The 12,423-nt window shown below is 38.2% G+C and overlaps 1 protein-coding gene across 1 annotated transcript in view; it reads right to left on the bottom strand.

Moving 5' to 3' along the window:
- Positions 1-12,423, bottom strand: part of TRHR (thyrotropin releasing hormone receptor) — a 562,879-nt gene that overhangs the window by 141,995 nt on the left and 408,461 nt on the right. The gene's annotated exons all lie outside the window — the stretch shown is intronic.

The raw sequence follows: 12,423 nt of genomic DNA, 5'->3' as shown, positions 1-12,423 counted from the left end.
CCCCAGCCAGCCAGCACCCTTGCACCCACCCAGAAATGAAGGTCTTTCCCCACCAGAGCCAACATGTAAGGTCTGAAAGAGGTGACTGTTCCATCAAATGCACAGGTATCAACAGAAGGATACAAAAAACATGGAAAAACAAAGAAACATGACATCACTAAAAGAAATAAATAATTTTCCAGTAACTGACCCCAAAGAAATGGAGATCTATGAATTGCCTGACATAGAATTCAAAATAATTTATTTACATAAGCTCACTGAGCTACAAGAGAACACAGATAGGCAAGTAACAAAATCAGGAAAAAATTACATGAACAAAATGAGAAGTTCAATAGAGAGATTCATGAGAAAGAACTAAGTAGAAATTCTGGGACTGAAAAATACAACGAATGAAATTTTAAAAATGTAGTAGAGAGCCTAAATAGAAAACTTGATCAAACAGAAGAAAGAATCTGTGTGTGTGAAAATAGGTAATTTGAGATTATTAAGACGGAGAAGGAAAAAGAATAAAAGATTGAGTAAAGACTACTTAATTTATAGAACATCATTCATTGAAACAATATTCACATTATGGGAGTACCAGAAGGAAAAGAGAGAGAGAAAAGGGGAGAAAGCTTGTTTAAAGAAATAACAGCTGAAAATTTCCCAAAGCTGGGGGAAGATATGGATAGTCACGTACATGAATTCATAGAACTTGGGGACAAATCAAATTCAAAACTGACTTCTTTCTCTATCATTTAGATGAGTAAATATTATTATTTTTTAATCTCTGGGGTCTTTTCTGGCAATGTAAGCCTACTTTTCACGTTTGTCATTATACTAATCATACTTACACATGAGAGAATCTTTGTTCTTCTAACTCTCTTGTGGTAGATGAGCCTTGATTCAGCTGCTGAACCTCACAATGAATTCATTATATATTTAGGGTCTGGATTTAACAGAATAGCTTCTCCAATGCCCTCCCTGATCCTTACAGGCAGAAGTAGACCCTCTGTTCTCTTTTCTGTACCATCTTGTATGTATTTCTCTTTTGTAATTATCTGTTGACTTTACTTATTTTTTTCTTTCCTTCTAAATTGTGAGATTCTTAAAAGCAAGTGAACTTATCTTGTTAATATTTGTATCTCTATGACCTATCCTAGTCCCAGTCACGTACATAGGCATCCAACATGTGTTTGCTCCATGAAGAATAGAATTAATGGATGAATAAATGAATGAATAGTTGACTCCACACAAGTTCAAAGACTGTAAAATCATGGGAACCTTTAAACATCTAATATCCAGTTAGAAGAGTCTCAAAAGACTGCACTTATTACTAAAATCATATATCATCATCATAGGCAAGGGCCAAACAATATTGCTTTTAACAAAGGAATAAACAATGTAAACCTTCCTTTAGAGTAAATTCATGAGTAAACATTTAGTGATCTATAAAACACACAGACAGACACACACACACACACACACACACACACACACACACACACACACACACACTGGAAGGGATTTTTTAATCCTTACTATGGATTTCTTGAGAAGCCTGACAAAGAAAGTAATTTTCCCTCTGACATTGGGGTAAGGTGTGTGTGAGAGAGGGGTGAGTGAGATGGTGGTGAAAGAGGGGAGAAAGAGACAGAAACAGAGATAGATAGAACCAGAGGAAGAGACAATGCATAGGTTTTTTCTTCTTACACATGTAATCCTAATAAATCAATCGTTACTAAAACCCAAGTTTGTGGAAAAACCTTAAACAAACAAACAAACAAAAAAACCATATTTTCTATTTTCTCCAAAGTAATAAGACAAAAAACAGGTGCAGTTTTACTATTCTAAGAGGCAAACATTATCTTCAAAACATCTCTCTTACTAATCATAAGAGGTAATTAAATTCCCATAATGATATCCACTCCTTGTATTGTTCTGGGTAAAAATGGATCATAAAATAAATATAATTTACAATGTAGGACAATAGGGTTGACTGTTCAGTTTAACAAGCATCAAGTTAATGAAACCAAGGGCATGAATGTCACCCCCTTGAAAGCCCAGTAGAATTGCTTTTTTGATGGTTTGAAGTTGCTGTTCCCTGTGCTGTAGTCAAACCATACCTGCATATATTAAACTCATTTATTTCCTCCCAGCACTAATCTCTCACATCCTCCTTCTCTTCTTCCTGCTCTTCTTTCTGTCTCTCCATTTTTCTCTTCCTTTTCTCTATCACTCATTCTCTATTATAAGCTGGGTACATTTTTAGACCCAGGGCTTATAACAAAAAATAGGTCAGTTTTTGTTTACAATATGCTCAGAGTCTAGCTAAAGAGAATTACAATGAACTGTCCTTACAATACAGGTTGAAATACTCCTATAGTGGTATATCCAGAGGAGTAAACAACCAATTGATCTGAGGGTAGGATTAAGAAGGACTCACAAAGGGAATTCTCCTTAACATTTGTCTAATAAGAGGACTTTGAGGGATTGACACTTCTCTAGATACTTTACTACCTTCCTAGCGTGTATTACAGGGCCCTCAATAAATATATGCCAAACAACTGAATGAATTAATTTTTAGTTAGAGAATATGGTAAATGCATAATGAGCCAAAAATGACAAAGAAAAAATAAAAACATTTGATCTTTCAAAGGTGATGAGATTATAAGTAGTTTTCCTGTGGGTTTTTTTAAAAATGAAATTTATGAATTACATCATTTGTGGGAGCAAAATATTTTGCTTTCTTTTTAAAAATCTTACCTGTTTATTAATTTTTTATTCTATTTTTACTTGTAGTTGTATATCAAAAATATTTTCCAAGTTGCTACAAGTCTTCACAGTTATTTTACAAATGGATGTATAATTGCTTTAAGTTCCCTCATTATTTACCTAACCATTATTTTTATCAGTATTATAACTGAATCATAAGAAAAGCCATTATCAGTAGCTCTCCATTTCTGGGATGGGGGCAAGGAGAAGTAGTACAGTTGGCCCTCCATATCTGGGGTTTCACGCCTGCAAATTCAACCAATTGTGGATTGAATATATTTGAAAAAAAAAATTCCAGAAATTTTCAAAATGCAAAACTTGAATTTGCCACGTACCAGTAACTATTATTTACATAGCATTTATCTTGTACTTACAACTATTTATATAGCATTTACATTGAATTATAAGATATCTAGAGATGATTTAAAGTATACAGGAGGATGTGCATAGGTTACATGCAAATACTATGCCATTTTATATAAGGGACTTAAGCATTCATGGATTTTAGAATCCATGGGGGGTCCTGGAACAAATCCCCTGTGAATACCAAGGGATGACTGTATGTGTATAGTTCAGTGTGGGCTGCACTTACACAGTGCTCAGGAAGCCATGTCGGGTTTGCACTCTCCCAATTTCCCTGAGGCTCACTAGGTGTATGAAAAGCTTTGAAAAAAATATATATTATGTACCTTGAATAATATCCCCAACCCAAATCACATTTGGGTCAAGAGTTCTTTAACTGGGAGCAACAGTAGCACCATAATAAACATTGAAATTGTAAAAAATTAACAAACACAAACATCTATTAAATAGAGTCGGGAGACCAGAAAGGGGAGCTTTTATGCCCTGTGATGACAGCAGAGCCCAACAGGAAAGAAGGAAGATTCCTCTTCTTTCCTGGCAGAGACAACCATTGAAAAGTCATGGACTCTGCTTACTATAGCCCTCCCAACTTCTTCTTCTCTTCTGTAAAAGAGTTCTTTTTCCCTGGCTGTTCAGAGACTTGCACGTGGCTCTCCACAGTTGTAGACCCCAAAATGCAATTCTTTGCTGATTGCTAATAAACCCATTTTTTGTTGGAGAAATATCTGTCAGTCTGTTTGTTTTAGGTCAACATTTTGGTGCCTATACAGTGATCCAAAGATAATGGTGAGTATATAAGTGTGGTACCCACATTGACCTCATTGTCTCTCACTGCTTTTCTTGCCAACCCTGGAGTTTGAAGGTATGTCTTTCTTCTGGATTTGAGCTTCTGCCCTTTTTATATTTTGAAGCTCCCCAGGATTTACTCAGAATTTATTTTAATGTTTCACTCTGTCTGGTTAAAGCCTTGTTCTGTATGGGACTACTTGTTTGGCACTTCAGTCTAATTAGAAATCAGACTGTTCCAACTGGAACTGGTTCAGCCTTTGGCCCATTCCTTTGGGAATAGGGGCTGTTTCATTGGAACTGTGCCAGTTCAGCCTTCAGCTTATTCCTTAGGAATAGCAGCTCTTCTATGGAAACTGAGTTGAGAAGCTTTTGACTCGACTCCTTTAGGACCAAGCTGTTTTCTTAGAACTGCCTGGTATTAGGCCTGCAGGCTGGTTGAGATATTTGAAGTGTTTAAGCTATCTGAATTACAAGCTATTTGAGCTGTTCAGGTTGTTTGAGTTTGAGCTGTAAGCCTTTTCAGCTGTTTAGGTTGTTAAAAAATTATTCTTTTATTCTAGAGAAAAACTTCTGAGAAATGGGATCCCAGCTACCTAAATATTTTGAGGGCACCATCCCTACAGAGACCCCAGCCATTTTATGTTTACAAACTACAGTCCTTCCTCATGTGCCTTTCTGACTAAACAGACTGACCTGATCAAAGGCAATTTAGAATATCAATGGCCATTATGGAGAACTTTTGAAATACTCAAACTTACTTTTCTTAAAACTGAATTGGACCACCACAGTTCTAAAATTTCCAAAGCTGAATGAAATGCCTATTTTGATTAGTATTTTGAGCTTCCAATGTTATTAGGACCCTAAAACTGCCTCTCTGCAAAATAAGATTTTAAGATTAACTGAGGCAAACAATTAGAGAAGTATAAAATGGATTCTGAAGCCTTGTGCTCCTCTTCCTTGGCTTTTCGTCTCAGGCCCCGCCTCTGGTGCTATATTCCTTTTTCCATCTATGCAGCCTATGCAACTATACCCTCAGTTCCCCATACTAATTCTCTCACTGAACATCTCTTTTTCTCCGAAACTCTCCTCACTCCCTTTTCCTCTGAACTTATCAGAACCTGTCCCTTTAAAATTAAGTTTCTGAGGATCCAGAGGCTAAACCCTTAATTTCTTATAATCCCTGAACTAAAACAAGCAATAGTCAAAGATTTTCCCAAAGTAACTGAAGATTCTCACTGATTTGCTGAGGAATTTAATGTAGTCATTCAAACTTATCAACCTGGTTTCTCTGACTTGTATCAGCTAGCTCATATGCTTGTGAAGGCCAGGCCCAGCATTGAATGAAAACTGCTAGCTGGGAAAATCCTGAAAAGTCTCTAGAATTACAACTGGGAGACCAGCTTGCTAACTTATTATTTGATCAGGATCTGTAATTGCTAGGTGATGTCATCAAGCAATTCCTGGGGCTTTTCCAAAGTCTGCTGATTGGAAAAAAATTCATGCTTTAATAAAAATCTGATATACCTGTTCATGACTATTACAATTAACTTCAGATTGCTTTTAAAGAAAATTCTGGTCTTCCTCTATATGTTTTTTCCACCCAGGTAGCTCTTAACTCTGTGTTTATTAATGGGCTGAACCAGGACTTTTTCCTTCTAGTAAAAAGGATCGGGATGGAATGGGAAACCATGTCTACTCCAGATTCAGTCAATCTGGAAAACCAACTCTCTCGCTTTCTAGATAAGTCACCTAAAAGAAAGACTGCTAAAATTCTTAATCTTCAACTCCAGCTAATGAAGACCCCTAACAAAACGAAAATCTTCCTAGTTTCTGCTATTACTGCAAAGAGCTAAGGCGTTGGAAAAGACGTTGTTACAAATTTAAGCACTTCAGGCAGCTTCAGCCCTCTAACCAGTCCTTCTAACGTCCTCCCAATTCCCAATGATGGGGATCTGAGGAACTACAGGGGCTCTTCCTAATCCCCCCTCTTAATCAGCTTGGAGAAACATTCTCTTCCAGTACTAACTGACACTGAAGCCACACTCTTGGTGTTCAGACCCACTACTATAAGGCAGCCCCTGCCTCAAAGTATCAAAACAGTACGAATAGGGGGGATCTCTAAGGAACCTCAGGAGGTTCCCGTCTCTGCACTGATTTCCTTTTGTTTAGGCCCTATTCCCTTTTGTGTTCACGGCTTATTCTCCTTGGTTCCTTTGACCCTATCCATTTATTAAGCCAAGACTTCTTAGAGTAGTATCATGCTGGAATTTCTCCTAAAAGAGAGAATTCTAGAATTCAGATAGTAGTCATCAAAGTAACCAACAAAGGAAATTAAATGACCTTTTGACATTTTTTATTTGTTTCATTTCTGACAGTACTAGAGCTGATTCTGAAAACACTGATTATTTGTCCCTATTGAATCAGCTACCACCCTTCTTATGGGCAAAATCTCCAACTGATATTGATAAAATTCACAGCACAACTCCCATTAAGTTTCTGATAGATCCCTCAAAATCTCTTTCCAGAATTAATCAATATTTTATACATAAAGCAGCCCTTAGAGGTATAAAGCCCATAATAGAAGATTACAAGGCTCAAGGCCTCATTATCCTTTGTAACAATCCCTGTAATACTATTTTACCAGTCAGAAAATCTACAGCTGAAGGTAAAATTTTGTCTAGGACCTCTGAGCAATAAACATTGTTTTCCCTCGACACTCTTTTTTTCCTAACCCTCATATGTCACTAAAATCCATTCCCACTGGAAGCAAATGTTTTACTGTAATTGATTTATGCAGTGCATTCTTTAATATTCCAGCTGATAAAGATAGCCAATGTCTTTTTGCTTTCATTGGGGAATAAAAACAATTCACCTGGACAGTAACGCCGCAGGGTTTTACTGACAGTCATTCTCATATCTCACAAATCCTGAAAGCTGGTCTGGGTGATATAAAGTTCCCTAGGGGTTCTACTTTGTTGCAAAATGTGGATCATTTGCTTCTTTGCTCTTTTTTACAAGCCTCCTCACAGGACGACAGCATCTACTTGCTAAAGCTTTTAGCCTTACAGGGGCTTAAGGTTGCCAAGGAAAAATTGCAGTTTGATCTGATTATCAGAACAAGGGCTACACTTGGATCCAGACAGACTTCAGGGTGTCCTAAGTCTCCCAAAGCCCAAAACTAAGCACCAACTGAGAGGTTTTCTTGAGCTAGTTGGTTATTGCTGAAAATGATTCCAAATTTCTCTCTTATGGCCAAACCAATGTATGTTTTACTAAACAGTAACACTGCTGACCCAATTTTATGGGATGAACAGAATGGCATAGTTTTCAAGGCCTTGAAGGAGAGTTTGATGAACCCTTCTGCCCTTGGACATCCCAATTATCAGATTCCCTTTTTCCTTTTTGTATATGAAAAGGAAGAGAATGCCCTTGGGGTACTGTCTCAAAAACATGGGGACCACCTTTGACCCATAGATTATAACAGCCAGTAATTGGACCCTGTGACAGGAGGGTACCCCTGCTGCCTTAGAGACATTACTGCTACTGCCCCTTTGGTTAAGGCCACTGAGGAAAATCATTGTGGGGTCTCCTTTAAGCAATTTTGTACCTCACACAGTAGAAGTCTTTCTGAATTCTCATCACACTCAACATTTCTCAGTCTGCTGCCTCACTTACTATGAAGTCTTTTTGTTAACTGCTCCTCACGTAACACTTTCACAGTATAGTAACCTTAACCCTGGTACTCTCCTCCCTTCTGTCACCAATGAAGCTCCTCACGACTACTTAACACTGATGGATCACCTCCTGACTCCTCCATATTATGATCTGCAGGAAATCTCTTTGGGTAATGCTGACTTCATGGTTCGCTGATGCCTCTTATTTAAAAGGTAACAATGGCAAATATTGTGCTGGATATGCTTGCAACTCCTTTTGATGTTGTTGAGGAGGCATCTTCACCTACGGCTACTTTAGTCCTACAGGCTGAATTATACAGTCTTACATGAGCTTGTACTTTAGCCAAGGACAAAACTGCCAATGTTTATACTGATAGTAGATATGCTTTCAGAGTAGCTCATAATTTTGGAATGTTGTAGAAACAATATGGCTTCCTTACTTCCAGTGGAAATAAAATTAAAAATGGCCCCTATGTTCAGGGATTGTTGGATACAATACTTTTACCTGATGCTTTAGTTATTAAGATTCTGGGGCATTCTAAACTTGACACCCTGGAAGCTAAGGGAAATCATCTTGCTGACATTTTTGCAAGGAATGCTGCCCTTTAGGGAACCAACAGCAGCCAGGCCTCTGTCATGGTCCAAAGGGATATTTCCCCAAATGATAACTTAGAAAAATTGGCTAGAAAAGACCAACAATTGGCCTCAGAAAAGAAAAAAAAATTTGAAAATTCACCAATTGTTGGTTTGATAAAAAGAGGAAGCTCTAATTTAGACAAAACACCAGCCCAGTCATACCAGAGACTCTAAAATGGCCATTCCTCACCACTGTACATGTATTAAACTATTGGTCTACTGACAACAGGATAGAATTTATGAATCAGTGTTTGTGGGAAAACATCACAAGGCTGCAAAAGAGCCTACCTCAGTTGTCCCACTTGTCCAAAATACAACCCAGGGAAGTCTGTACTGCTCCCAGACATTTTAAAGTGCCTAAAGAACCATTTTAGGCATGACAAATGGATTTCACACAATTTTTCAGTCTGATATAAATGTTTTAGTCATGGTCTGTATGTTGTCACACTGAACTGAAGCCTTCCCTTATAGACAGGCTACCCCCCCTTCTGAGGCTAAAGCCCTTTTGGAAAAGATTGTCCCTCCATGGGGAACTCCTCTTGAAATTCACAGTGATCAAGGGACCCATATTACTGGTCAGGTCTGGTCGACAAGTCTGTGCTGTTTGGCCAATTTTACAACATTTTCCATCCTAAATCTTCTGGTTTAGTCTAACCCACTTAATGCATTATTAATACTCATTTGCAAAATTTGCAGAGGCCCTCCAAGTACCTTGACCAAAAGCATTGCTATTGGTCCTTCTAAATCTTATATCCACCCCTTTTGAAACTCATAAACTCTTTGAGATAGTCACAGAATTCCCAATGCACTTGGCTTCTGCCTCTTTTGACCCTCAACTGATAAAAGGAGAGATACTCCAATATTGCAAAGGCCTAACTGCTTTAAAATAAACATGTTTTGGTAAAGCAATCTTTTCACAGTGCACCCTTGGGAGACAAAGACCTTAAGTATCATGCCTTGCAACCTGGAGATTTTGCCTATTGGAAAAGATACCTCCAGAAAGACTCTTTAACCTTGTTGGAAAGGTCCCTACCAAGTACTGCTAACCAACTCTAGTGCTTCCAAACTCCAGGGAATAGACTCTTGGATTCACATGATACACCTAAAGAAAACACCAGACACTGCCTGGACCTGTACATCATCTGGTGACCTGAAAGTAAAGATTTCCTGGAATTGAAGCAGAAGACATCTGATGAGATAGACCAGGATATCCAGACCAGGCCTATTGGAAGTTTAGCACCAAACCTTTGATGATGACATAACGTTTCCAATCATCTCCAATACCTATGATCTTGATAACATATGGACTTTACATAAAACACCTGAGAGTTCTCTCTCCTACCTCTCCTAGTTATTTGAACGTGATCTCAATAGATTTCCAATCTGCACTCTTTTCCTCTGACAGGAGTCACTACATCCAGGAAAAGTATTTCCTGTCATTTAGGGACAAAAAGCCAATGAAACTGGAAAAACCTGACTCTTGATCAGTGATGCTTCAGAGAAAGGTCTTTTTCAAAAGGGAGAATTGTAAAGAATTAATAAATGGAAACCTCAATTAAATAGAGTTGAGATTCATATCTAATAATATTTTGATTGTTGACCAAAGTTTTGAGCTGAGCAAAGAAGGACTATAGGTAGGTGAGAGAGTTAGGTGCTTTTCTCCATTTATAAAATGGCTCTACTGCTTCATAGTATCAGTAATTTACTTGGGTATGTCTTTGACATCTCTTTTGTTTGTTGGTTTTTGGAATAGGGGTCACTTCCTTCAGAAATCTGATCTGCTGATCTCCTCTGATGGGTATTTCTCTCATATTTTCCCATCATATCCCGTACTTCAATTGTAATAGCATTTATTACAATGTATTAGATTTACCTGTTTGTATTGTATCATCTTTTTATGGGTGCATTAGATTCCTAGGGCTGTCATAACAAAGTACTACGAACTAAGTGGCTTAAAACAACAGAAATGTATTATCTCATAATAAATAAACCTCCGGAGGCTAGAGGTTTAAAATCAAGGTGTCAGCTGGGTTCTCTGAAACATACATAGGGGAGAATCTTTCCTTGCCACTTCTAGCTTCTGCTGTTTGTCAGAAATCCTTTGCGTTCCTTCGCTTAGAGATGCAACACCCCAATCTTGTCTTCTGTTGTCACATGACCATCTTTTCCCTGTGTGTCTCTCTCCTTTTCTTATAAGGACACCAGTCATATTGCATTAAGTGCCCATCTTACTTCAGTATGATCTCATCTTCTTAACTAGTTACGTCTGCAATGACTCTATTTCCAAATAGGTTCACATTCTAAGGTATTGGGGGACTTCCTCTTTGTGAGTAAGGGCACAAGTCAACCCATAACAGAGGACAAGGGTTGTGTCTACTTCATCTTTTTTACATTTGGATCCTTAGCAAATTATTCCATTGCCAAGCATATAGAATATGTTCTATTAAAAAAACTGATGAATAAATGAATGTATGAATAGGGGAATGTGTTTATACTAAGAAATCACATTCCATTCTAGAATAAAAGAAATTCATGTAGAGAGGGCAGAAAGTGCTAAGGCCCTTCCAACTTCACAGTTCTGTGATTCTTTAGTCTCAACACTGGTTTGGTTTCAGCTGTAGAAAAGGCCTGTGAATAGAAATTGCCTACCAATTACATATCTGTAAATCCCAAATAGGCAAGATACATTCAAGTGCCATAAAGGATATCCTAGTGCATAGACTTGCATGTCTGTTATTTGGATCTTTAGGGCATTTCAAGGGTTTTTGCCTTGGTATCTGAAGTTGACGTGTTTTTCGGCTATTTAGGAGAGGGACAAAGAATCGATTTCAGTTGTAAGACTGACATCTTCTGGCTAGCACAGGAGAGGGCAGAAAGGTTGAAGCATCAGAAAGGGAAATAAATGGAGTCGTTCTGGATTTAACAGTTAAACATTGGAAAGGGAAAGAGAAAAAGAAATATATATGGAAATAATAGAAAGCTATTCACAGGTACACAGATGCATTTTTTAGAAAGAGTGAGCATACAGTCTAGTATATATTCTGTGTAGTTCACCAGAATTGATTTTGGTCTTGAAGAAGAAAGTGAGGGAAATATAAGACATAAATGAAAAGATCATTCAGGAGTTGAACATGAGGAAATGGATTGAACAAAAATGTTCCTGATGAAAGACTAATGCTCTGGAGTTCTTATAGAGAGGTTGGAAAACTATGAAAGAGTTTCTTGGATACTTTGTCAATTGGACTCTGTTTTGCTGTGGTCCAGGAGCAGAGCTATGGCTGGATATGAAATGTCTTGGTAGGAGTTTCCATTTGTACCTTCTGCTATTTATGACTGGCTCACTTGCCCCAATTTCAGGAATACCATTGAGATAATTATTCTTTCATTTATGAGAAATGTGCACCCTTTCTTACCTTCTAACTTGTTCCCCAGTTTGTTATTATCCATCTCTCTAAACTGTTTCATTTTTCCTTTCATAACGCTGCAGTGCAGGGTGCATTTCAGAGCACAGAAGTGTCCTGAGTACTCCTGATGCCTCTGTGCTAGCCACATCATTCCTTGTTTCTATCAATTCCAAAAGGAGGACAGGAGGAAAAAGAGAAAGCAAGTGAAATTCATCAATTGAGCTATTGAGAGTTGCTCACATGTTGGGAGTGAGAGAGTGGAGGGGTTACAAAGTGGTAAGCATGATGGACTGGGTTTCTATCCTTGGAGAAGTGGAAATGGATTCAAGCAAAAAAATTAAAAGAATTAATAATTAATTGTCTAATCATTATCATGGTAAGTGCTTCTAAGGATATACAAGGTACTAGAAAATTATATATAACAGGGAGTCCTGATCTAACTTAAATGAAAGGAAATGTTTTCTAGACACAGAACTTTTCTTTCTTTCTTTCTTTCTTTTTGCGGGCCTCTCACTGTTGTGGCTTCTCCCGTTGCGGAGCACAGGCTCCGGACGCGCAGGCCCAGTGGCCATAGCTCACGGGCCCAGCCGCTCCGCGGCATGTGGGATCCCCCCGGACGGGGGCACGAACCCGCGTCCCCTGCATCGGCAGGCGGACTCTCAACCACTGCGCTACCAGGGAAGCCCTAGACACAGAACATTTAAGCTGATATAAAATGAATAAATGTACTTTAGCTAAAGGAAAGGATCATAAGGAGGCATTACAGAGACAAAATCATGTATTAAGGCACTTAGGCAAGAATA

Source organism: Tursiops truncatus, chromosome 17 (assembly GCF_011762595.2).
Source record: "Tursiops truncatus isolate mTurTru1 chromosome 17, mTurTru1.mat.Y, whole genome shotgun sequence".
NCBI classification, from domain to species: domain Eukaryota; kingdom Metazoa; phylum Chordata; class Mammalia; order Artiodactyla; family Delphinidae; genus Tursiops; species Tursiops truncatus.
The sequence above is the reverse complement of the archived record's forward strand: the minus strand, read 5'-3'. Positions and strand labels throughout refer to the sequence as shown.